This window comes from Somniosus microcephalus, chromosome 2, assembly GCF_052327205.1.
Source record: "Somniosus microcephalus isolate GS21.2 chromosome 2, FLI_Smic_1.0, whole genome shotgun sequence".
Taxonomy (NCBI): Eukaryota; Metazoa; Chordata; class Chondrichthyes; order Squaliformes; family Somniosidae; genus Somniosus; species Somniosus microcephalus.
In genome coordinates this window covers 165,503,166-165,526,962 of record NC_140988.1, presented here as the reverse complement: position 1 = coordinate 165,526,962, position 23,797 = coordinate 165,503,166, and positions in this window count along the sequence as shown.

Genomic DNA, 23,797 nt, shown 5'->3' with positions numbered 1-23,797 from the left:
TCTCTCTCCCCCCTCTCTCCCAAAGTCTGTCTCTCTCTCCCTCTCTCCCCAAGTCTCTCGCTCTCACCCTCTCTCCCCCAGTCTCCCTCTCTCGCCCTCTGTCCCCCAGTCTCTCTCTCTCGCCCTCTCTCCCCCAGTCTCTCTCCCTCCCTCTCTCCCCCAGTCTCTCTCTCCCCCTCTCCCCCCAGTCTCTCTCTCTCACCCTCTCTCCCCCAGACTCTCTCGCTCTCGCCCTCTCTACCCCAGTCTCTCTCTCTCCCTCTCTCCCCCAGTCTCTCTCTCTCTCGCTCTCTCCCCCAGTCTCTCTCTCTCTCCCTCTCTCCCCCAGTCTCTCTCTCTCCCACTCTCTCCACCAGTCTCTCTCTCTCACCCTCTCTCCCCCAGTCTCTCTCTCTCTCTCTCTCCCCCAGTCACTCTCTCTCGCTCTCTCTCCCCAGTCTCTCTCTCTCTCTCTCTCTCCCCCAGTCTCTCTCTCTCTCCCTCTCTCCCCCAGTCTCTCTCTCTCTATCTCTCTCCCCCAGTCACTCTCTCTCGCCCTCTCTCCCCCAGTCTCTCTCTCTCCCCCTCTCTCCCCAAGTCTCTCACTCTCGCTCTCTCTCCCCAGTCTCTCTCTCTCACCCTCTCTCCCCCAGTCTCTCTCTCACAACCTCTCTCTCCAGTCTCTCGCTCTCACTCTCTCTCCCACAGTCTCTCTCTCTCTCCCTCTCTCCCACAGTCTCTCGCTCTCACCCTCTCTAATCCAGGCTCTATCCCTCCCCCTCTCTCCCCCAATCTCTCTCTCTCTCCCTCTCGCCCCAAGTCTCTCGCTCTCACCCTCTCTCCCCCAGTCGCTCTCTCTCCCTCTCTCCCCCAGTCTCCCTCACTCTCCCTCTCTCCCCCAGTCTCTCTCTCTCTCCCTCTCTCCCCCGGGCTCTCTCTCTCTCCCTCTCTCCCCCAGTCGCTCTCTCTCCCTCTCTCCCCCAGTCTCTCTCTCTCACCCTCTCTCCCCCAGTCTCTCTCTCTCTCCCTCTCTCCCCCAGTCTCTCTCTCTCCCCCTCTCTCCCCCTCTCTCCCCCAGTCGCTCTCTCTCTCCCTCTCTCCCCAGTCTCTCTCTCTCCCCCTCTCTCCCCCAGTCTCTCCCTCTCGCCCTCTCTCCCCCAGTCTCTCTCTCTCACCCTCTCTCCCCAGTCACTCTCTCTCCCTCTCTCCCCCAGTCTCTCTCTCTCTCCCTCTCTCCCCCAGTCTCTCTGTCTCACCCTCTCTCCCCCAGTCTCTCTCTCTCCCCCTCTCTCCCCCAGACTCTCTCTCTCTCGCACTCTCTCCCCAGTCTCTCTCTCTCTCCCTCTCTCCCCCAGTCTCTCTCTCTCACTCTCTCTCCCCCAGCCTCTCTCTCTCTCCCTCTCTCCCCCGTCTCTCTCTCGCCCTCTCTCTCCCAGTCTCTCTCTCTTGCCCTCTCTCCTCTCTCCCCCAGTCACTCTCTCTTGCTCTCTCTCCCCAGTCTCTCTCTCTCCCTCTCTCCCCCAGTCTCTCTCTCTCCCCCTCTCTCCACCAGTCTCTCTCTTTCACCCTCTCTCCCCCAGTCTCTCTCTCTCTCTCTCTCCCCCAGTCACTCTCTCTCGCCCTCTCTCCCCCAGTCTCTCGCTCACCCCCCTCTCTCCCCCAGTCTCTCTCTCTCACCCTCTCTCCCCAGTCACTCTCTCTCCCCCTCTCTCCCCCAGTCTCTCACTCTCGCTCTCTCTCCCCCAGTCTCTCTCTCTCACCCTCTCTACCCCAGTCTCTCTCTCTCTCCCTCTCTCCCACAGTCTCTCTCTCTCCCCCTCTCTCCCCCAGTCTCTCTCTCTCTCCCTCTCTCCCGCAGTTTCTCGCTCTAACCCTCTCTCCCCCAGTCTCTCTCTCCCCCTCTCTCCCAAAGTCTGTCTCTCTCTCCCTCTCTCCCCAAGTCTCTCGCTCTCACCCTCTCTCCCCCAGTCTCCCTCTCTCGCCCTCTGTCCCCCAGTCTCTCTCTCTCGCCCTCTCTCCCCCAGTCTCTCTCCCTCCCTCTCTCCCCCAGTCTCTCTCTCCCCCTCTCCCCCAGTCTCTCTCTCTCGCCCTCTCTCCCCCAGACTCTCTCGCTCTCGCCCTCTCTACCCAAGTCTCTCTCTCTCCCTCTCTCCCCCAGTCTCTCTCTCTCTCGCTCTCTCCCCCAGTCTCTCTCTCTCTCCCTCTCTCCCCCAGTCTCTCTCTCTCCCACTCTCTCCACCAGTCTCTCTCTCTCACCCTCTCTCCCCCAGTCTCTCTCTCTCTCTCTCTCACCCAGTCACTCTCTCTCGCCCTCTCTCCCCAGTCTCTCTCTCTCTCTCTCTCCCCCAGTCTCTCTCTCTCACCCTCTCTCCCCCAGTCTCTCTCTCTCTCCCTCTCTCCCCCAGTCTCTCTCTCTCCCCCTCTCTCCCCCTCTCTCCCCCAGTCGCTCTCTCTCTCCCTCTCTCCCCAGTCTCTCTCTCTCCCCCTCTCTCCCCCAGTCTCTCCCTCTCGCCCTCTCTCCCCCAGTCTCTCTCTCTCACCCTCTCTCCCCAGTCACTCTCTCTCCCTCTCTCCCCCAGTCTCTCTCTCTCTCCCTCTCTCCCCCAGTCTCTCTGTCTCACCCTCTCTCCCCCAGTCTCTCTCTCTCCCCCTCTCTCCCCCAGACTCTCTCTCTCTCGCACTCTCTCCCCAGTCTCTCTCTCTCTCCCTCTCTCCCCCAGTCTCTCTCTCTCACTCTCTCTCCCCCAGCCTCTCTCTCTCTCCCTCTCTCCCCCGTCTCTCTCTCGCCCTCTCTCTCCCAGTCTCTCTCTCTTGCCCTCTCTCCTCTCTCCCCCAGTCTCTCTCTCTCGCTCTCTCTCCCCAGTCTCTCTCTCTCCCTCTCTCCCCCAGTCTCTCTCTCTCCCCCTCTCTCCACCAGTCTCTCTCTTTCACCCTCTCTCCCCCAGTCTCTCTCTCTCTCTCTCTCCCCCAGTCACTCTCTCTCGCCCTCTCTCCCCCAGTCTCTCGCTCACCCCCTCTCTCCCCCAGTCTCTCTCTCTCACCCTCTCTCCCCAGTCACTCTCTCTCCCCCTCTCTCCCCCAGTCTCTCACTCTCGCTCTCTCTCCCCCAGTCTCTCTCTCTCACCCTCTCTACCCCAGTCTCTCTCTCTCTCCCTCTCTCCCACAGTCTCTCTCTCTCCCCCTCTCTCCCCCAGTCTCTCTCTCTCTCCCTCTCTCTCCCGCAGTTTCTCGCTCTAACCCTCTCTCCCCCAGTCTCTCTCTCCCCCTCTCTCCCAAAGTCTGTCTCTCTCTCCCTCTCTCCCCAAGTCTCTCGCTCTCACCCTCTCTCCCCCAGTCTCCCTCTCTCGCCCTCTGTCCCCCAGTCTCTCTGTCTCGCCCTCTCTCCCCCAGTCTCTCTCCCTCCCTCTCTCCCCCAGTCTCTCTCTCCCCCTCTCTCCCCCAGTCTCTCTCTCTCGCCCTCTCTCCCCCAGACTCTCTCGCTCTCGCCCTCTCTACCCCAGTCTCTCTCTCTCCCTCTCTCCCCCAGTCTCTCTCTCTCTCGCTCTCTCACCCAGTCTCTCTCTCTCTCCCTCTCTCCCCCAGTCTCTCTCTCTACCACTCTCTCCACCAGTCTCTCTCTCTCACCCTCTCTCCCCCAGTCTCTCTCTCTCTCTCTCTCCCCCAGTCACTCTCTCTCGCCCTCTCTCCCCAGTCTCTCTCTCTCTCTCTCTCCCCCAGTCTCTCTCTCTCTCCCTCTCTCCCCCAGTCTCTCTCTCTCTCTCCCCCAGTCACTCTCTCTCGCCCTCTCTCCCCCAGACTCTCTCTCTCCCCCTCTCTCCCCAAGTCTCTCACTCTCGCTCTCTCTCCCCCAGTCTCTCTCTCTCACCCTCTCTCCCCCAGTCTCTCCCTCACAACCTCTCTCCCCAGTCTCTCGCTCTCACTCTCTCTCCCCCAGTCTCTCTCTCTCTCCCTCTCTCCCCCAGTCTCAAGCTCTCATCCTCTCTACCCCAGTCTCTCTCTCTCTCCCTCTCTCCCACAATCTCTCGCTCTCACCCTCTCTAATCCAGGCTCTCTCTCTCCCCCTCTCTCCCCCAATCTTTCTCTCTCTCCCTCTCACCCCAAGTCTCTCGCTCTCACCCTCTCTCCCCCAGTCTCTCTCTCTCGCCCTCTCTCCCCCAGTCTCCCTCACTCTCCCTCTCTCCCCCAGTCTCTCTCTCTCTCCCTCTCTCCCCCGGTCTCTCTCTCTCTCCCTCTCTCCCCCAGTCGCTCTCTCTCCCTCTCTCCCCCAGTCTCTCTCTCTCACCCTCTCTCCCCCAGTCTCTCTCTCTCTCCCTCTCTCCCCCAGTCTCTCTCTCTCCCCCTCTCTCCCCCTCTCTCCCCCAGTCGCTCTCTCTCTCCCTCTCTCCCCAGTCTCTCTCTCTCCCCCTCTCTCCCCCAGTCTCTCCCTCTCGCCCTCTCTCCCCCAGTCTCTCTCTCTCACCCTCTCTCCCCAGTCTCTCTCTCTCCCTCTCTCCCCCAGTCTCTCTCTCTCTCCCTCTCTCCCCCAGTCTCTCTGTCTCGCCCTCTCTCCCCCAGTCTCTCTCTCTCCCCCTCTCTCCCCCAGACTCTCTCTCTCTCGCTCTCTCTCCCCAGTCTCTCTCTCTCTCCCTCTCTCTCAGTCTCTCTCTCTCACTCTCTCCCCCAGCCTCTCTTTCTCTCCCTCTCTCCCCCGTCTCTCTCTCGCCCTCTCTCTCCCAGTCTCTCTCTCTTGCCCTCTCTCCTCTCTCCCCCAGTCTCTCTCTCTCGCTCTCTCTTCCCAGTCTCTCTCTCTCCCCCTCTCCCCCCAGTCTCTCTCTCTCACCCTCTCTCCCCCAGACTCTCTCGCTCTCGCCCTCTCTACCCCAGTCTCTCTCTCTCCCTCTCTCCCCCAGTCTCTCTCTCTCTCGCTCTCTCCCCCAGTCTCTCTCTCTCTCCCTCTCTCCCCCAGTCTCTCTCTCTCCCACTCTCTCCACCAGTCTCTCTCTCTCACCCTCTCTCCCCCAGTCTCTCTCTCTCTCTCTCTCCCCCAGTCACTCTCTCTCGCTCTCTCTCCCCAGTCTCTCTCTCTCTCTCTCTCTCCCCCAGTCTCTCTCTCTCTCCCTCTCTCCCCCAGTCTCTCTCTCTCTATCTCTCTCCCCCAGTCACTCTCTCTCGCCCTCTCTCCCCCAGTCTCTCTCTCTCCCCCTCTCTCCCCAAGTCTCTCAATCTCGCTCTCTCTCCCCCAGTCTCTCTCTCTCACCCTCTCTCCCCCAGTCTCTCTCTCACAACCTCTCTCTCCAGTCTCTCGCTCTCACTCTCTCTCCCCCAGTCTCTCTCTCTCTCCCTCTCTCCCACAGTCTCTCGCTCTCACCCTCTCTAATCCAGGCTCTATCCCTCCCCCTCTCTCCCCCAATCTCTCTCTCTCTCCCTCTCGCCCCAAGTCTCTCGCTCTCACCCTCTCTCCCCCAGTCGCTCTCTCTCCCTCTCTCCCCCAGTCTCCCTCACTCTCCCTCTCTCCCCAGTCTCTCTCTCTCTCCCTCTCTCCCCCGGTCTCTCTCTCTCTCCCTCTCTCCCCCAGTCGCTCTCTCTCCCTCTCTCCCCCAGTCTCTCTCTCTCACCCTCTCTCCCCCAGTCTCTCTCTCTCTCCCTCTCTCCCCCAGTCTCTCTCTCTCCCCCTCTCTCCCCCTCTCTCCCCCAGTCGCTCTCTCTCTCCCTCTCTCCCCAGTCTCTCTCTCTCCCCCTCTCTCCCCCAGTCTCTCCCTCTCGCCCTCTCTCCCCCAGTCTCTCTCTCTCACCCTCTCTCCCCAGTCACTCTCTCTCCCTCTCTCCCCCAGTCTCTCTCTCTCTCCCTCTCTCCCCCAGTCTCTCTGTCTCACCCTCTCTCCCCCAGTCTCTCTCTCTCCCCCTCTCTCCCCAGACTCTCTCTCTCTCGCACTCTCTCCCCAGTCTCTCTCTCTCTCCCTCTCTCCCCCAGTCTCTCTCTCTCACTCTCTCTCCCCCAGCCTCTCTCTCTCTCCCTCTCTCCCCCGTCTCTCTCTCGCCCTCTCTCTCCCAGTCTCTCTCTCTTGCCCTCTCTCCTCTCTCCCCCAGTCACTCTCTCTCGCTCTCTCTCCCAGTCTCTCTCTCTCCCTCTCTCCCCCAGTCTCTCTCTCTCCCCCTCTCTCCACCAGTCTCTCTCTTTCACCCTCTCTCCCCCAGTCTCTCTCTCTCTCTCTCTCCCCCAGTCACTCTCTCTCGCCCTCTCTCCCCCAGTCTCTCGCTCACCCCCTCTCTCCCCCAGTCTCTCTCTCTCACCCTCTCTCCCCAGTCACTCTCTCTCCCCCTCTCTCCCCCAGTCTCTCACTCTCGCTCTCTCTCCCCCAGTCTCTCTCTCTCACCCTCTCTACCCCAGTCTCTCTCTCTCTCCCTCTCTCCCACAGTCTCTCTCTCTCCCCCTCTCTCCCCCAGTCTCTCTCTCTCTCCCTCTCTCCCGCAGTTTCTCGCTCTAACCCTCTCTCCCCCAGTCTCTCTCTCCCCCTCTCTCCCAAAGTCTGTCTCTCTCTCCCTCTCTCCCCAAGTCTCTCGCTCTCACCCTCTCTCCCCCAGTCTCCCTCTCTCGCCCTCTGTCCCCCAGTCTCTCTCTCTCGCCCTCTCTCCCCCAGTCTCTCTCCCTCCCTCTCTCCCCCAGTCTCTCTCTCCCCCTCTCTCCCCCAGTCTCTCTCTCTCGCCCTCTCTCCCCCAGACTCTCTCGCTCTCGCCCTCTCTACCCCAGTCTCTCTCTCTCCCTCTCTCCCCCAGTCTCTCTCTCTCTCGCTCTCTCCCCCAGTCTCTCTCTCTCTCCCTCTCTCCCCCAGTCTCTCTCTCTCCCACTCTCTCCACCAGTCTCTCTCTCTCACCCTCTCTCCCCCAGTCTCTCTCTCTCTCTCTCTCCCCCAGTCACTCTCTCTCGCCCTCTCTCCCCAGTCTCTCTCTCTCTCTCTCTCCCCCAGTCTCTCTCTCTCACCCTCTCTCCCCCAGTCTCTCTCTCTCTCCCTCTCTCCCCCAGTCTCTCTCTCTCCCCCTCTCTCCCCCTCTCTCCCCCAGTCGCTCTCTCTCTCCCTCTCTCCCCAGTCTCTCTCTCTCCCCCTCTCTCCCCCAGTCTCTCCCTCTCGCCCTCTCTCCCCCAGTCTCTCTCTCTCACCCTCTCTCCCCAGTCACTCTCTCTCCCTCTCTCCCCCAGTCTCTCTCTCTCTCCCTCTCTCCCCCAGTCTCTCTGTCTCACCCTCTCTCCCCCAGTCTCTCTCTCTCCCCCTCTCTCCCCCAGACTCTCTCTCTCTCGCACTCTCTCCCCAGTCTCTCTCTCTCTCCCTCTCTCCCCCAGTCTCTCTCTCTCACTCTCTCTCCCCCAGCCTCTCTCTCTCTCCCTCTCTCCCCCGTCTCTCTCTCGCCCTCTCTCTCCCAGTCTCTCTCTCTTGCCCTCTCTCCTCTCTCCCCCAGTCTCTCTCTCTCGCTCTCTCTCCCCAGTCTCTCTCTCTCCCTCTCTCCCCCAGTCTCTCTCTCTCCCCCTCTCTCCACCAGTCTCTCTCTTTCACCCTCTCTCCCCCAGTCTCTCTCTCTCTCTCTCTCCCCCAGTCACTCTCTCTCGCCCTCTCTCCCCCAGTCTCTCGCTCACCCCCTCTCTCCCCCAGTCTCTCTCTCTCACCCTCTCTCCCCAGTCACTCTCTCTCCCCCTCTCTCCCCCAGTCTCTCACTCTCGCTCTCTCTCCCCCAGTCTCTCTCTCTCACCCTCTCTACCCCAGTCTCTCTCTCTCTCCCTCTCTCCCACAGTCTCTCTCTCTCCCCCTCTCTCCCCCAGTCTCTCTCTCTCTCCCTCTCTCCCGCAGTTTCTCGCTCTAACCCTCTCTCCCCCAGTCTCTCTCTCCCCCTCTCTCCCAAAGTCTGTCTCTCTCTCCCTCTCTCCCCAAGTCTCTCGCTCTCACCCTCTCTCCCCCAGTCTCCCTCTCTCGCCCTCTGTCCCCCAGTCTCTCTCTCTCGCCCTCTCTCCCCCAGTCTCTCTCCCTCCCTCTCTCCCCCAGTCTCTCTCTCCCCCTCTCTCCCCCAGTCTCTCTCTCTCGCCCTCTCTCCCCCAGACTCTCTCGCTCTCGCCCTCTCTACCCCAGTCTCTCTCTCTCCCTCTCTCCCCCAGTCTCTCTCTCTCTCGCTCTCTCCCCCAGTCTCTCTCTCTCTCCCTCTCTCCCCCAGTCTCTCTCTCTACCACTCTCTCCACCAGTCTCTCTCTCTCACCCTCTCTCCCCCAGTCTCTCTCTCTCTCTCTCCCCCAGTCACTCTCTCTCGCCCTCTCTCCCCAGTCTCTCTCTCTCTCTCTCTCCCCCAGTCTCTCTCTCTCTCCCTCTCTCCCCCAGTCTCTCTCTCTCTCTCTCTCTCCCCCAGTCACTCTCTCTCGCCCTCTCTCCCCCAGACTCTCTCTCTCCCCCTCTCTCCCCAAGTCTCTCACTCTCGCTCTCTCTCCCCCAGTCTCTCTCTCTCACCCTCTCTCCCCCAGTCTCTCCCTCACAACCTCTCTCCCCAGTCTCTCGCTCTCACTCTCTCTCCCCCAGTCTCTCTCTCTCTCCCTCTCTCCCCCAGTCTCAAGCTCTCATCCTCTCTACCCCAGTCTCTCTCTCTCTCCCTCTCTCCCACAATCTCTCGCTCTCACCCTCTCTAATCCAGGCTCTCTCTCTCCCCCTCTCTCCCCCAATCTCTCTCTCTCTCCCTCTCACCCCAAGTCTCTCGCTCTCACCCTCTCTCCCCCAGTCTCTCTCTCTCGCCCTCTCTCCCCCAGTCTCCCTCACTCTCCCTCTCTCCCCCAGTCTCTCTCTCTCTCCCTCTCTCCCCCGGTCTCTCTCTCTCTCCCTCTCTCCCCCAGTCGCTCTCTCTCCCTCTCTCCCCCAGTCTCTCTCTCTCACCCTCTCTCCCCCAGTCTCTCTCTCTCTCCCTCTCTCCCCCAGTCTCTCTCTCTCCCCCTCTCTCCCCCTCTCTCCCCCAGTCGCTCTCTCTCTCCCTCTCTCCCCAGTCTCTCTCTCTCCCCCTCTCTCCCCCAGTCTCTCCCTCTCGCCCTCTCTCCCCCAGTCTCTCTCTCTCACCCTCTCTCCCCAGTCTCTCTCTCTCCCTCTCTCCCCCAGTCTCTCTCTCTCTCCCTCTCTCCCCCAGTCTCTCTGTCTCGCCCTCTCTCCCCCAGTCTCTCTCTCTCCCCCTCTCTCCCCCAGACTCTCTCTCTCTCGCTCTCTCTCCCCAGTCTCTCTCTCTCTCCCTCTCTCCCAGTCTCTCTCTCTCACTCTCTCCCCCAGCCTCTCTTTCTCTCCCTCTCTCCCCCGTCTCTCTCTCGCCCTCTCTCTCCCAGTCTCTCTCTCTTGCCCTCTCTCCTCTCTCCCCCAGTCTCTCTCTCTCGCTCTCTCTCCCCAGTCTCTCTCTCTCTCCCTCTCTCCCCCAGTCTCTCTCTCTCGCCCTCTCTCCCCAGTCTCTCTCTCTCCCTCTCTCCCCCAGTCTCTCTCTCTCCCCCTCTCTCCCCCAGTCTCTCTCTCTCTCCCTCTCTCCCCCAGTCTCTCTCTCTCTCCCTCTCTCCCCCAGTCTCTCTCTCTCTCCCTCTCTCCCCCAGTCTCTCTCTCTCTCCCTCTCTCCCCCTGTCTCTCTCTCCCCCTCTCTCCCCCAGTCTCTCGCTCTCCCCCTCTCTCCCCCAGTCTCTCTCTCGCCCTCTCTCCCCCAGTCTCTCTCTCTCGCCCTCTCTCCCCAATCTCTCTCTCTCACCTTCTCTCTCCCAGTCTCTCTCTCGCCCTCTCTCCCCCAGTCTCTCTCTCTCTGCCCCTCTCTCCGCCAGTCGCTCTCTCTCCCCCTCTCTCCCCCAGTCTCTCTCTCTCACCCTCTCTCCCCGTATTGATTTCTTTGTGGGTTCAATGACGAGACATTTATGAAAGAGAATGAGTTTTAATCTAAAGCTTGTTCAACTCTTTCATACAGCATTTACAGGAGACATCATGCTAGTGATGCATCTAGAACGAAACTGAAACTAAACTCCAACTGCTTGTCTCTCACATGGTCAGGCATAAGTAATCAATACATGCAAACATGCTGGTAAGACATGATAATCAAACAGGCAAATAACATCACTATTTGCTGATATCATTACATCCCCCAGTCTCTCTCGCCCTCTCTCCCCCAGTCTCTCTCTCTCACCCTCTCTCCCCCAGTTGCTCACTCTCGCCCTCTCTCCCCCAGTCTCTCTCTCTTGCTCTCTCTCCCCCAGTCTCTCTCTCTCGCCCTCTCTCCCCCAGTCTCTCTCTCTCTCCCTCTCCCCCAGTCTCTCTCTCTCCCTCTCTCCCCAGTCTCACTCTCTCCCCCTCTCTCCCCCAGTCTCTCTCTCTCGCTCTCTCTCCCCCAGTCTCTCTCTCTCTCCCTCTCTCCCCCAGTCTCTCTCTCTCACCCTCTGTCCCCCAGTATCTCTCTCTCCCCCTCTCTCCCCCAGTCTCTCTCTCTCACCCTCTCTCCCCCAGTCTCTCTCTCTCTCCCTCTCTCCCCCAGTCTCTCTCTCTCGCCCTCTCTCCCCCAGTATCTCTGTCTCTCCCCCTCTCTCCCCCAGTCTCTCTCTCTCCCCCTCTCTCCCCAGTCTCTCTCTCTCACCCTCTCCCCTAGACTCTCTCTCTCGCCCTCTCTCCCCAGACTCTCGCTCTCACCCTCTCTCCCCCAGTCTCTCTCTCTCTCCCTCTCTCCCCCAGTCTCTAGCTCTCACCCTCTCTACCCCAGTCTCTCTCTCTCTCCTGTTGTGTCGGTACCTTTCTACCTAGACTCAATTTAGGACTCCGAACTCAGATATTCAAACATCAAGTGCTTTATTGGAAGGAAATGAAGTTCTGTAAAGTTCCGAACAAAGAGAGCTAAACTTAACAGAAAACACCCAACCATTTATCTCCTGTGACAGCGCCACCACAGGTGGGAGGAGAACACACAATAGAACACACAATACATAACATTTCCTCCCCTCTTAAAAGGAAGGTCCACATTATTCCTCAACAGGTAAGTTACTTTCAATGCACTCAACGAACCTAGGGTAGAGGTAGACTGCCTCAACCCTGACTTTACCCTGGGGCTTATTCTGCCCCAGTCTTGTGGCTAAGTCACTAAGCCTACAGATCTAAGCGCCTTGGATGCCGCCGCTCTCTGACAGGATACCAGCGGTCATCGCTGGCTTCCACAGCAGTAGGCATTGACACAGGCCTGGCTGGAGAAGGTGCCTGTGTCAGTCGAAAGTCAGGAGTTTGCACAGGTGGAACAGTCTCTTTGACTTCCTGTGTTGGAGAAGAGCACTGTGGCAAAGGATGCTGGTTTGTGGTATCATCCGGAAACAGTTCAGGCCAACCAGCCGTTGGAGCCTCTTTGGCTGTCTCTGCTCCTAGCAACAGTTGATCTGTGTGTCTTCTCCAGACGACGTCCTCAGTAGCCTCAACCGTGTAAGACACAGGGCCCGTCTGCACGATCACCGTAGCAGGAACCTATTTCGGTCCAGTGTTGTAGTTTCGAGCTAGGACGTGCTCTCCAGGGTGAAACCGTCTCTCCTTGGCTCTTTTCTCTCTCTTTTCAACTTGAGCTTGTTGTTGACAATGGACAACCTGTTCTGCCCTTGGAGGTTTGAGTAAGTCAATACTTGTCCGCAACTGCCTCTTCATCATGAGCGAAGCGGGGGAAGTTTTGGTTGTGGCATGCGGCTCGTTCCTGTAGGACAACAGGAAGCTGTTCAGACATTGGTGGATTGAGCCCTGACCTTGCGATGCCTTCAAGGCGTGCTTCAAAGTTTGCACAAACCTTTCTGCCTGGCCGTTAGTAGAGGGATGTGTTGGACACCATTCACATGCAGGAAGGTTGCAAACTCCTGTGATACAAATTGTGGACCGTTGTCACTTACGAGTTGTTCCGGTGAGCCATAACGGCTGAACATCTCACCAAGTTTCTCAATTGTTTTCTCTGCCGCGGTAGATCTCATCACAGCGACCTCCGGCCACTTGCTACGAGCGTCCACAACCACCATAAACATCTTCTCTTCGAAAGGACCGGCGAAGTCCACATGTACTCGCTGCCAAACTTCTGCAGGCCAATCCCAGTGGTGTAGGGTTGCCAGCTGTGGAACATTCCGGACCCTTTGACATGGGGAACATGTTTTGGCTTTCTCCTCAATATTCCCATCGAGACCTGGCCACCAGAAGTAGCTTCTTGCCATTTCCTTCATCCGAACCATCCCACTGTGGCCTGTATGAAGTTGTTGCAGTATAGGTTCCCTCAGAGGTGGCGGAATGATGACCGGCGTCCCCAAAGAAGACAACCTGCCTGGACGGAGAGCTCATTTCTTTTTGAAACGTTAGGTTTCAAACTAGGAGAATCTCCTATAGCTCTCCCTCGAATGACATCGTCCATTACCTCAGACAGGACTGGATCGTTGCGGGTGTACCTTCGCACCTGAACTGCAGTGACAGGTGCTCCCTCCACTTGCCTAAAGTAGAAGATGTCTATCTGACGAGGCTCTGGGGGAGTAACAGGCAAGGGTAGCCTCGAGAGACCGTCTGCGTTGCCGTGCAAGTCTGATTTGCGATATTTGATGTCGTATGTGTGTCCTGACAACAGTAAAGCCCACCTTTGCATCCTGCTTGCAGCAAGAGACGGAATACCGGTGTGGGGCCCGAAGATTGAAGTCAATGGACGGTGGTCCATCAGGAGCATGAACCTTCTCCCAAACAGGTACTGATGAAATTTTCAAATTCCAAAAACGATTCCCAAGGCCTCGCGCTCGATCTGCGCATAGTTACTCTCGGCCTTGTTCAAGGTGCGTGATGCGAAGGCGATAAGTTTCTCTTCACCCGAAGGCATGATGTGGGATATTACTGCTCCCACACCATATGGTGATGCATCACATGCTAGCTGCATGGGTAGCTTTGGGTCGAAGTGTGTCAAGACCTCCGATTTCAGCAATGCTTTCTTTGCTTGGGCGAAAGCTTCGTTGCACAGTTCAGTCCATTTCCATGTTTTGCCTTGACATAGCAACTGATGTAACGGCTTCAGCAATGTTGCTAAGTCTGGAATAAACTTCCCATAGTAGTTAAGTAGCCCCAGAAATGAACGTAACTGGCTCACATTCTGGGGTGCTGGGGCCTTCACGATCGCCTTGACCTTTGATGGCGCCTTATGCAGGCCAGTAGCATCAATCACATGCCCCAGGTACTCAACTGAAGACTGGAAAGAATTCACATTTGTCTTTACAAACTCTGAGTCCGTACTCTTTCAGTCGTTGTAGTGTCGCATCCAAGTTCAGAAGATGATCCTCCTCATTTGTCCCAGTGACAAGGATGTCGTCCAGGTAGCACTGGACTCCTGGCAGTCCACTCAAAATCTGATCCATTGCCCTTTGGAATAGAGCAGGGGCCGACGTAATTCCAAACGGAAGGCGGCAGTACCTGTATAGCCCCTTGTGTGTCACAATTGTCAGCAGCTCCTTTGATTTGTCATCGACATGCATTTGTAGATAAGCCTGGCATAAGTCTATTTTGCTGAACTTTTGCCCTCTGGCCAGGCCCGTAAAAAGATCATCAATGAGGGGAAGAGGGTACTGTTCCGCAGACAGCACCGGGTTAATAGTCACTTTGAAATCCCCGCAGATTCGAACAGATCCATCCTTTTTCAGGACAGGAACAATGGGTGTGGCCCATTTGCTCATGCTCACAGGCTCCAGGACTCCATTCTCGACTAAGGCCTCCAAGTTAGCCTCAACTTTTGGCCTAATTGCATAGGGTACAGGCCGGGCTTTGTGAAACTTCGGCTTGCTGTCAGGTTTAATATCCAGTCTCACGCTAATCTTTTTCATGCTCCCAAGTTCCCCATTGAAGAGTTCTGCATGTTTGTTTAACACTGCAGCCAGACCTGACTCCCCTTTTGACATCATGTGGACTGCAGGCCAGTCCAGCGTGATTTTCTCTAGCCACGCACGTCCCAGTAGCGATGGGTAATTTCCCTTTACCACATATAGTGGCAGTTTTGCAGTCTGTCCATTCAATTTAACTGTCACCTCAATGACGTCTCTCATGGCTACAGGTTCGCCGGTATACGTCTTTAGCACAATGTTTGTTGGCTGAAGGGTAAGATGCTTTAGCATTTTGTTGTAGACAGTGTCTGAAACAAGGGACACAGCCGCGCCTGTGTCCACCTCCATCCGCACTGATTGTCCCTCCACCAGTGCTGACACCCAGTAGCCATTTAAATCACCTGCAACCGTCAGTATGTGCACCTCTTCCTCCTCAGAGGTGTCGCCCCCCTCTGTTTTGCTTGTTCCATCATACTGCACTGAATGAACACTCTTTTTCCTCTCTTGTCCAAATACAGACATTTTGCTTCCATGCTTCCCAGCTCTGTCTGTTCTTTTTTTACCTCTACAGGCGCGTTCAATGTGACCCTTTTTGCCACAATTTCGGCATTCCAGCTCCGCACACCAGCAGTCATTAGCGTGATGGCCCGTTTTCCCACAACGGTAACATGTGCCGTTCCACGCACCTTTAGGCTCAGACGACACCTTGTGATCTCTCCCTGTTGAACTCAACTGGTGAGCCTCCTTTTACGCCATCTCCATGGAGACACTAACTTCAATGGCCTTTTCAAGAGTAAGGTTGTCCTCAGTAAGAAGGTGCTTCTGTGTGGCTGCATTTTGCAGACCACACACAAGTCTGTCTCTAATGGTGTCATTCAGCACCTCCTTGAACTGGCAGTGTTCTGACAACCTTTTAAAAGCATGCAATAAACATCGTCACTGATTCCCCCTCCTCTTGATTCTGTTTGTGAAATCTAAATCTCTCAGCAATAACCAGAGGTTTTGGTGAAAAATGTGCTCCAAGAATTTCCACTAGTTGCTTATATGTTTTAGTTCCTGGCTTATCTGGTTGCACGAGGCTGCGAAGTAAATTGAATGTCTTCGGCCCGATTACACTCAAAAAGCTAGGCACGACCTTTTCATTTGCCACCGCATTCGGCAATACAAAATAGTCAAAACGTTCTGTATAAGCACTCCATTGCCCCACATTTTCATCAAAATCACCGATGTTTCCTAATATAGTAGCCATCTCATGTTTCAAATTAAATTTTCTGTTTACTCACTGCACCCGTAACGTACGCAGATTCATCCGCTTCTCGTTGCCACTTGTTGTGTGGGTACCTTTCTACATGGACACAATTTAGGACTCAGAACTCAGGGATTCAAACATGAAGTGCTTTATTGGAAAGAAAAGAAGTTCTGGAAAGTTCCGAACAAAGAGAGCTAAACTTAACAGAGAACACCCAACCATTTATCTCCTGTGACAGCGCCACCACAGGTGGGAGGAGAACACACAATAGAACACACAATACATAACATCTCCCTCTATCCCCCAGTCTCACTCTCTCCCCCTCTCTCCCCCAGTCTCTCTCTCTCGTCCTCTCTCCCCAAGTCTCTCGCTCTCACCCTTTCTCCCCCAGTCTCTCTCTCTCGCCCTCTCTCCCCCAGTCTCTCTCTCTCCCCCTCTCTCCCCAGTCTCTCTCTCACACCCACTCTCCCCCAGTCTCTCTCTCTCCCCCTCTCTCCCCCAGTCTCTCTCTCTCTCCCTCTCTCCCCAGTCTCTCTCTCTCTCTCCCTCTCTCCGCCAGTCTCACTCTCTCTCCCTCTATCCCCCAGTCTCTCACTCTCCCTCTCTCCCCCAGTCTCTCTCTCTCCCTCTCTCCCCCAGTCTCTCTCTCTCGCCCTCTCTCCCCTAGTCTCTCTCTCTCTCCCTCTCTCCCCCAGTCTCTCTCCCTCCCCCTCTGTCCCCCAGTCTCTCTCTCTCTCCCTCTCTCCCCCAGTCTCTTTCTCTCCCCCTCTCTCCCCCAGTCACTCTCTCTCGCCCTCTGTCTCCCAGTCTCTCTCTCACCCTCTCTCTCCCAGTCTCTCTCTCACCCTCTCTCCCCCAGTCTCTCTCTCTCGCCCTCTCTCCCCCAGTCTCTCTCTCTCGCCCTCTCTCCCCAGTCTCTCTCTCTCCCTCTCTCCCCAGCCTCTCTCTCTCTCCCTCTCTCCCCCAGTCTCTCTCTCTCGCCCTCTCTCCCCCAGTCTCTCTCTCTCCCACTCTCTCCCCCAGACTCTCTCTCTCTCGCTCTCTCCCCAGTCTCTCTCTCTCTCCCTCTCTCCGCCAGTCTCTCTCTCTCACTCTCTCTCCCTCAGTCTCTCTCTCGCTCCCTCTCTCCCCGTCTCTCTCTCGCCCTCTCTCTCCCAGTCTCTCTCTCTTGCTCTCTCTCCCCCAGTCTCTCTCTCTAGCTCTCTCGCCCCAGTCTCTTCCTCTCTCCCTCTCTCCCCCAGTCTCTCTCTCTCCCCCTCTCTCCCCCAGTCTCTCTCTCTCCCCCTCTCTCCCCCAGTCTCTCTCTCCCTCTCTCCCCCAGTTTCTCTCTCTCCCCTCTCTCCCCCAGTCTCTCTCTCTCTCCCTCTCTCCCCCAGTTTCTGTCTCTCTCCCTCTCTCCCCCAGTCTCTCTCTCTCTCCCTCTCTTCCCCAGTCTCTCGCTCTCGCCCTCTCTCCCCCGGTCTCTCTCTCTCTCCCTCTCTCCCCCAGTCTCTCTGTCTCACGCTCTCTCCCCCAGTCTCTCTCTCTCTCCCTCTCTCCCCCAGTCTCTCTCTCTCTCCCTCTCTCCCCCAGTCTCTCTCTCCCCCAGTTTCTCTCTCTCTCCCTCTCTCCCCCAGTCTCTCTCTCCCCCAGTTTCTCTCTCTCTCCCTCTCTCCCCCAGTCTCTCTCTCTCTCCCTCTCTCCCCCAGTCTCTCTCTCTCGCCCTCTCACCCCCAGTCTCTCTCTCTCGCCCTCTCTCCCCCAGTCTCTCTCTCTCGCCCTCTCTCCACCAGTCTCTCTCTCTCACCCTCTCTCCCCAGTCTCTCTCTCTCTCCCTCTCTCCCCCCAGTCTCTCTCTCTCGCCCTCTCAGCCCGTCTCTCGCTCTCGCCCTCTCTCCCCCAGTCTCTCTCTCTCTCCCTCTCTCCCCAGTCTCTCGCTCTCGCTCTCTCTCCCCCAGTCTCCCTCTCTCGCCCTCTCTCCCCTAGTCTCTCTCTCTCGCTCTCTCTGCCCCAGTCTCTCGCTCTCTCTCTCTCTCCCCCAATCTCTTGCTCTCGCCCTCTCTCCCCCAGTCTCTCTCTGTCGCCCTCTCTCCCCCAGTCTCTCGCTCTCGCCCTCTCTCCCCCAGTAACATAGAAACATAGAAGATAGGAGCAGGAGTAGGCCATTCAGCCCTTTGACCCTGCTCTGCCATTCAATGAGATCATGGCTGATCATCTAAATTCAGTACCCTGTCCCTGCCTTCTCCCCATATCCGTTGATCCCTTTAGCCATAAGAAATATATCCAACTCCTTCTTGAATATATTTAATGAACTGGCCTCCACCGCCCTCTGTGGCAGAGAATTCCACAGGTTCACCACTCTCTGGGTGAAGAAATTCCTCCTCATTTCAGTCCTAAATGGCTTACCCCTTATCCTTAGACTATGACCCCTGGTTCTGGACTCCCCGGCCATCAGAAACATCCTTCCTGCATCTAGTCTGTCCAGGCCTGACAGAATTTTATAGGTTTCGATGAGATCCCAGCTCAATCTTCTAAACTCCAGTGAGTATAAGCCCAATCGACACAATCTCTCCTCATACGTCATTCCTGCCATCCCAAGTATCAGCCTGGTGAATCTTCGCTGCACTCCTTCCGTGGTAAGAACATCCTTCCTCAGATAAGGCGACCAAAACTGGACACAATACGCAAGGTGCGGTCTCACCAAGGCCCTGTACAACTGCAGCAAGTTATCTTTGTTCCTGTACTCGAACCCTCTTGCTACGAAGGCCAACATACCATTTGTGATGAAATATATTCCATTCATCACTGCCTGTTTTCTGTGTCTTGTAACTGCCTGCTTTCTGTGTCTTTTCCCTTCCCCCAGTCCTCATGTATTATGTATTGGAATGTGCTGGAACTGGTTGTGTGCAGGGCTCCGCCCATACCTGGCTCCTTTGTAATCTAAGTTCAGTCGGGCATCAGCCTCCTGAAGGAAGACATCTCTCTATTTTACGTGTTATGTTCTGAGTTAATAAAAGCCTTACTTTTGTTCTGCTAACTTCGAGTCTCGGAATAATTGAGGCACATCAATTTTATTAACTCAATTTGCAACACTATGGATCAACTCCTGAAACCCGAACGTTTGGATTTGGATCAACATGCTCCGGATGCATCAGCACGCTTCGGACACTGGTTTGACTGTATGGAATTCTTCCTGGACAATTCCGCAGCCGTCAAAGACGCTACGGACACTGCGAAGATGAGACTCGGAATGCTACGGAATTGGGCAAGCCACCGGGTTTACCCCCTCATCCAAGACGCCGATACGTACCTGGCCGCCTGCAACACCTTAAAGGCGCATTACCAGCAGCCTACGAATGAGGTGTATGCTAGGCATCTACTCGCTACTCGCGCACAGCGACCTGGGGAATCGGTGGAGGAGTTCCTAAGCATCCTGAAAAAGCTTGGCAAGGACTGTAAGTGCCGAGATGCAAAAGCCGCAGTGTACACCGACGAGCTTGTTCGCGATGCCTTTATCACAGGCCTCAGCTCCACTCACATCCGGCAAAGACTGCTGGAAAAAACGGAGTTGGACCTGAAACAGGCTGCGGACACCACGCGGTCCCTGGAGATGGCCCAGAGAAACTCGGACGCCTACTCTTCAGCCCGCGCCACCCACGCCGCCACGTGTGCGCCGAGGGCGCTGCCATCTTGGAAGGCATCTTCCCCGCCCGGCAGCCCGACACCGGCGGGGCCCAGCTCTCCCCCCAGAAGCCCTACGACAGCCGCGACGCGTCATGGACCCAACTGCTACTTCTGCGGGCAGCCAAAACACACCAGAAACCTGTGCCCGGCGAAAGGCACCACCTGCTTTAAGTGCGGTAAGAAGGGGCACTTCGGGAAGGTGTGCAGAGGGAACCCCGCCGGAAAACCAACCGCCGGAAAACCCGCCACCGCCGCGTGTGCGCCGTGGGAGCGGCCATCTTGGACGCCATCCTGCCCGACCTCGTGGGGTCCGCCATCTTATGAGCAGACAGCGTGGACGCCATCTTGTCTCGATCAGGGCCCTACAGTGGCATCGGTCACAGTGGACCAGACCAGGCCGCATCCGCTATCCAAATCAATGGTGGACATCGAGGTAAACGGGTGCCGGGTTAAATGCTTAATTGACAGTGGAAGCACGGAGAGTTTTATCCACCCTGAACTGGCACAACAACTCTCCCTAAAGGTGGTCCCTGCTCAGGGTACCATCTCTATGGCCGATAAAACCCAGACATCGACCATTATGGGTTACTGCACGGTACAATTGTGCATTAACGGAACTGTGTATGATAATTTTAAAGTATTAATCATGAAGAATCTATGTGCGAGCGTGATCTTGGGTTTGGATTTCCAGTGCAACCACCAAAGCATCACACTCAAGTACGGTGGGTCCCAGCCGCCCCTCACAGTGTGCGGTCTGGCTACCCTGAAGGTAAAGCCGCCTTCGCTATTCGCGAACCTTACCCCTAACTGCCGGCCAATAGCGACCAAAAGCAGGAGGTACAGCTGGGAGGACAGGCGGTTTATCGCGACCGAGGTAGACAGGCTCCTGAAAGAGCGCATTATTGAACACAGCAACAGCCCGTGGCGCGCCCAAGTGGTAGTGGTAAGGGGTAGCGAGAAGAAACGGATGGTGATCGACTATGGTCAAACGATCAACAGGTACACCCTAGTAGACGCCTACCCGCTACCCCGCATATCAGAAATGGTGAACCAAATCGCCCAATACCGGGTGTTCTCCACCATCGACCTCAAGTCAGCATACCACCAGCTCCCTATCAGACCAGAGGACCGCCCGTACACCGCCTTCGAGGCGAACGGACGCCTCTACCAATTCCTCAGAGTCCCCTTTGGGGTGACGAACGGGGTCTCGGTCTTTCAGAGGGAGATGGATCGCATGGTCGATGACCACCACTTGCAGGCAACCTTCCCCTACCTCGACAACGTCACCATCTGCGGTCACAACCAGCAGGATCACGACTCGAACCTCGAGAGGTTCCTGAAAACCGCACAAAAACTCAACCTCACCTATAACGAGGACAAGTGCGTTTTCAACACCACGCGCCTCTGCATACTGGGCAGCGTGGTGGAGAATGGGGAAATCGGACCAGACCCCGACCGATTGCGCCCCCTACGGGAGCTGCCCCTGCTCAACACTCCCAAAGCCCTGAAAAGGTGCCTGGGGTTATTTTCTTACTATTCCCAATGGGTCCCCAACTACTCCGACAAAGCCCGCCCCCTCTTGAAAGCATCCTCTTTTCCGCTCTCTGCTGAGGCCCACGCCGCCTTCAAAAGCATTAAGCAGGATATTGAGCGGGCCACGCTACAGGCAGTGGACGAGAACACTCCATTTCAAGTGGAAAGTGATGCGTCCGACTTCGCCTTGGCGGCCACCCTCAACCAGGCGGGGCGGCCCGTAGCTTTCTTCTCGAGGACCCTCCAAGGCCCCGAGATCAGACACTCCTCCGTGGAAAAGGAGGCCCAAGCCATCGTGGAGGCAGTGCGCCACTGGCGCCACTACCTAGCCGGCAAACGCTTCACCCTACTTACCGACCAGCGGTCGGTAGCGTTTATGTTGAACAATAAACAGAGGGGGAAGATTAAAAATGATAAGATTCTTAGGTGGCGGATCGAGCTCTCCACTTTCGAGTACGACATCATTTACCGGCCAGGGGCCCTTAACGAATCCCCTGACGCCCTCTCACGAGGGATGTGTGCCAGCGCCACCGAGGATCGGCTACAGACCCTCCACAACGACCTCTGCCACCCAGGGGTCACGCGGCTGTTCCACTTCATAAAGTCCCGTAACTTACCCTACTCGATTGAGGAAGTTCGGTCTCTGACCAGGAACTGCCGCACTTGCGCTGAGTGCAAGCCTCGGTTCTACCGCCCAGATAGAGCCCACTTAATCAAAGCTACACGGCCCTTCGAGCGGCTCAGCTTAGATTTCAAGGGCCCCCTCCCGTCCGTCGACCGCAATGTTTACTTCCTGAACATTGTGGACGAATACTCCCGTTTCCCATTCGCCTTCCCCTGCCCAGACATGACCAGCGCCACGGTCATTAAATGCCTCAACAGCCTGTTCTGCCTGTTCGGTATGCCGAGCTATATCCACACGGATAGCGGGGCGTCCTTCATGAGTGAAGAGCTACGCCAGTACATGCTGTCCAAGGGGATCGCCACGAGCCGTACCACCAGCTACAACCCCCGGGGTAACGGCCAGGTGGAGCGAGAGAACGGGACAGTGTGGAAAGCAGTCACTCTAGCTCTAAGGACCAAGGGCCTCCCTATCTCCCGCTGGCAGGAAGTCCTCTCGGATGTGCTCCATTCGATACGGTCGCTATTGTGTACGGCCACTAATGCCACGCCTCATGAACGAATGTTTGTCTTTCCTCGGAAATCCACCTCAGGCGTATCCATGCCGTCATGGCTCTCCACCCCAGGTCCGGTACTCGTGCGAAGGCATGTGAGGGGCCACAAGACGGACCCTCTCGTGGAGCCAGTACACCTACTCCACGCCAACCCCCAATACGCATATGTCCGGCATGCCGACGGAAGGGAGGACACCGTGTCCATAAAAGACGTCGCCCCAGCCGGCATCGACAACAACCACGGCAATAGCAGCGACGACGATCACAGCAACCCTTACCCACCCACTATTCTTTCATCACCCCCGGAAGAACATCGAGCAACGGCACCCCCACCAACTACCCCTTCAACAACCCCGGCGGCACCCCCGGCAGAGACCCAGGAGGCTACCGGGGACACCCAGCCGACACCCGCGGCACCACAACAGCCACGTCGGTCGCAGAGGACTATCAAACCCCCGAACAGACTAAATCTATAGAAGGGGTGAATGTGATGAAATATATTCCATTCATCACTGCCTGTTTTCTGTGTCTTGTAACTGCCTGCTTTCTTTGTCTTTTCCCTTCCCCCAGTCCTCATGTATTATGTATTGGAATGTGCTGGAACTGGTTGTGTGCAGGGCTCCGCCCATACCTGGCTCCTTTGTAATCTAAGTTCAGTCGGGCATCATCTCTCTATTTTACGTGTTATGTTCTGAGTTAATAAAAGCCTTACTTTTGTTCTGCTAACTTCGAGTCTCGGAATAATTGAGGCACATCACCATTTGCCTTCTTAACCGCCTGCTGCACCTGCATGCTTACCTTCAGCGACTGGTGCACAAGAACACCCAGGTCTCTTTGCACTTTCCCTTCTCCCAATCTATTGCCATTCAAAAAATAATCTGCCTTCCTGTTTTTGCCACCAAAGTGGATAACCTCACATTTATCCACATTATAATGCATTTGCCATGTTTCTGCCCAATCACCCAACCTGTCCAAATCGTACTGGAGTTTCACGACATCCTCCTCACAGCATACCCTCCCACCCAGCTTTGTGTCGTCTGCAAATTTGGAGATATTACATCCAATTCCCTCGTCCGGATCATTAATGTATATTGTGAACAGCTGGGGTCCTAGGACCGATCCTTGCGGTACCCCACTAGTCACTGCCTGCCACTCGGAAAACGACCCGTTCATTCCAACTCTTTGCTTTCTGTCTGCCAACCAGATCTCTATCCAAGTCAATACCTTGCCCCCAATCCCATGTGCCTTAATTTTGCACGCTAATCTCTTATGCGGGACCTTATCGAAAGCCTTCTGAAAGTCCAAATACACCACATCCACTGGTTCTCCCATATCTATTTTACCAGTTACATCCTCAAAAAATTCCAGTAGATTAGTCAAGCATGATTTACCTTTTGTAAATCCATGTTGACTTTGTCCGATCCTGTCATTGCTTTCCATGTGCTCTGCTATTACATCTTTGACAATGGACTCTAGCATTTTCCCCACTACCGATGTCAAGCTTACCGGTCTATAATTCCCTGCTTTTTCTCTACCAACTTTTTTGAATAGTGGGGAAACATTAGCTACCCTCCAATCCATGGGTACTGTAGTGTATGTACCTTTAAGAGCCCCCGTGTACTGTAATGCCGGTAATGGCCACTCGGGCTATATAAGCCTGTATATTGTGTTGTATCAGTTAGTCGACCTCCAGACTTTGTTCAGTAAACACCTGTGAAACCAACTCCTGCCTTCAGTGTCTCTATTAACACATGGACACAACAGTGGCGACGAATTGGAAACGGACTTAGCTGCAATTCGGCAGCACCTTAAGGACATCGATTCCGCAGACGTCCAAAGTCGAAGAAAAGCAAGAAAAAGAAAAAGCTGTGGTTTCACCAGCTAGCCGGGCTGGTGGCAGGTACTGCAATAATCCTTCCTGGGCGTCGGGCTGGGGCTCCATCGGCTGGCTCTGCAGTGAGGCCAAGCAGCGAAGGCGGAGGCAAGCAGTAACAGGCAGCAAGGGAGCACTCGGGAGACGGCCGGCGCTGCAAGCAGGTCGGCGTTCAGACCTAGCAGAGAGAGTCCGGCGAGAACGAGTTTCCACCTGTATATAATTTTTTTTTTAAACCGCAGAAAACAGCATTGTCATCGGCAGCAGCGGTGGGAAAGCACGGGAAGCGCCATTTTTGTTCCAGGATGCCTAAGGCTGGCAATATTGATGCTTTTGATAATGATATAGAGGATTGGACCACATATGTGGAAAGAGTGGAGGTATATTGCACTGCAAATGGAATAAAAAATGATAAAAAAGCATCAGTACTTCTAAATCTAATGGGCGCAAAAACATATGCGCTGTTACGAAAATTAATCACTCCAGCCAAATCAAAGGACAAGAATTTTAAGGAA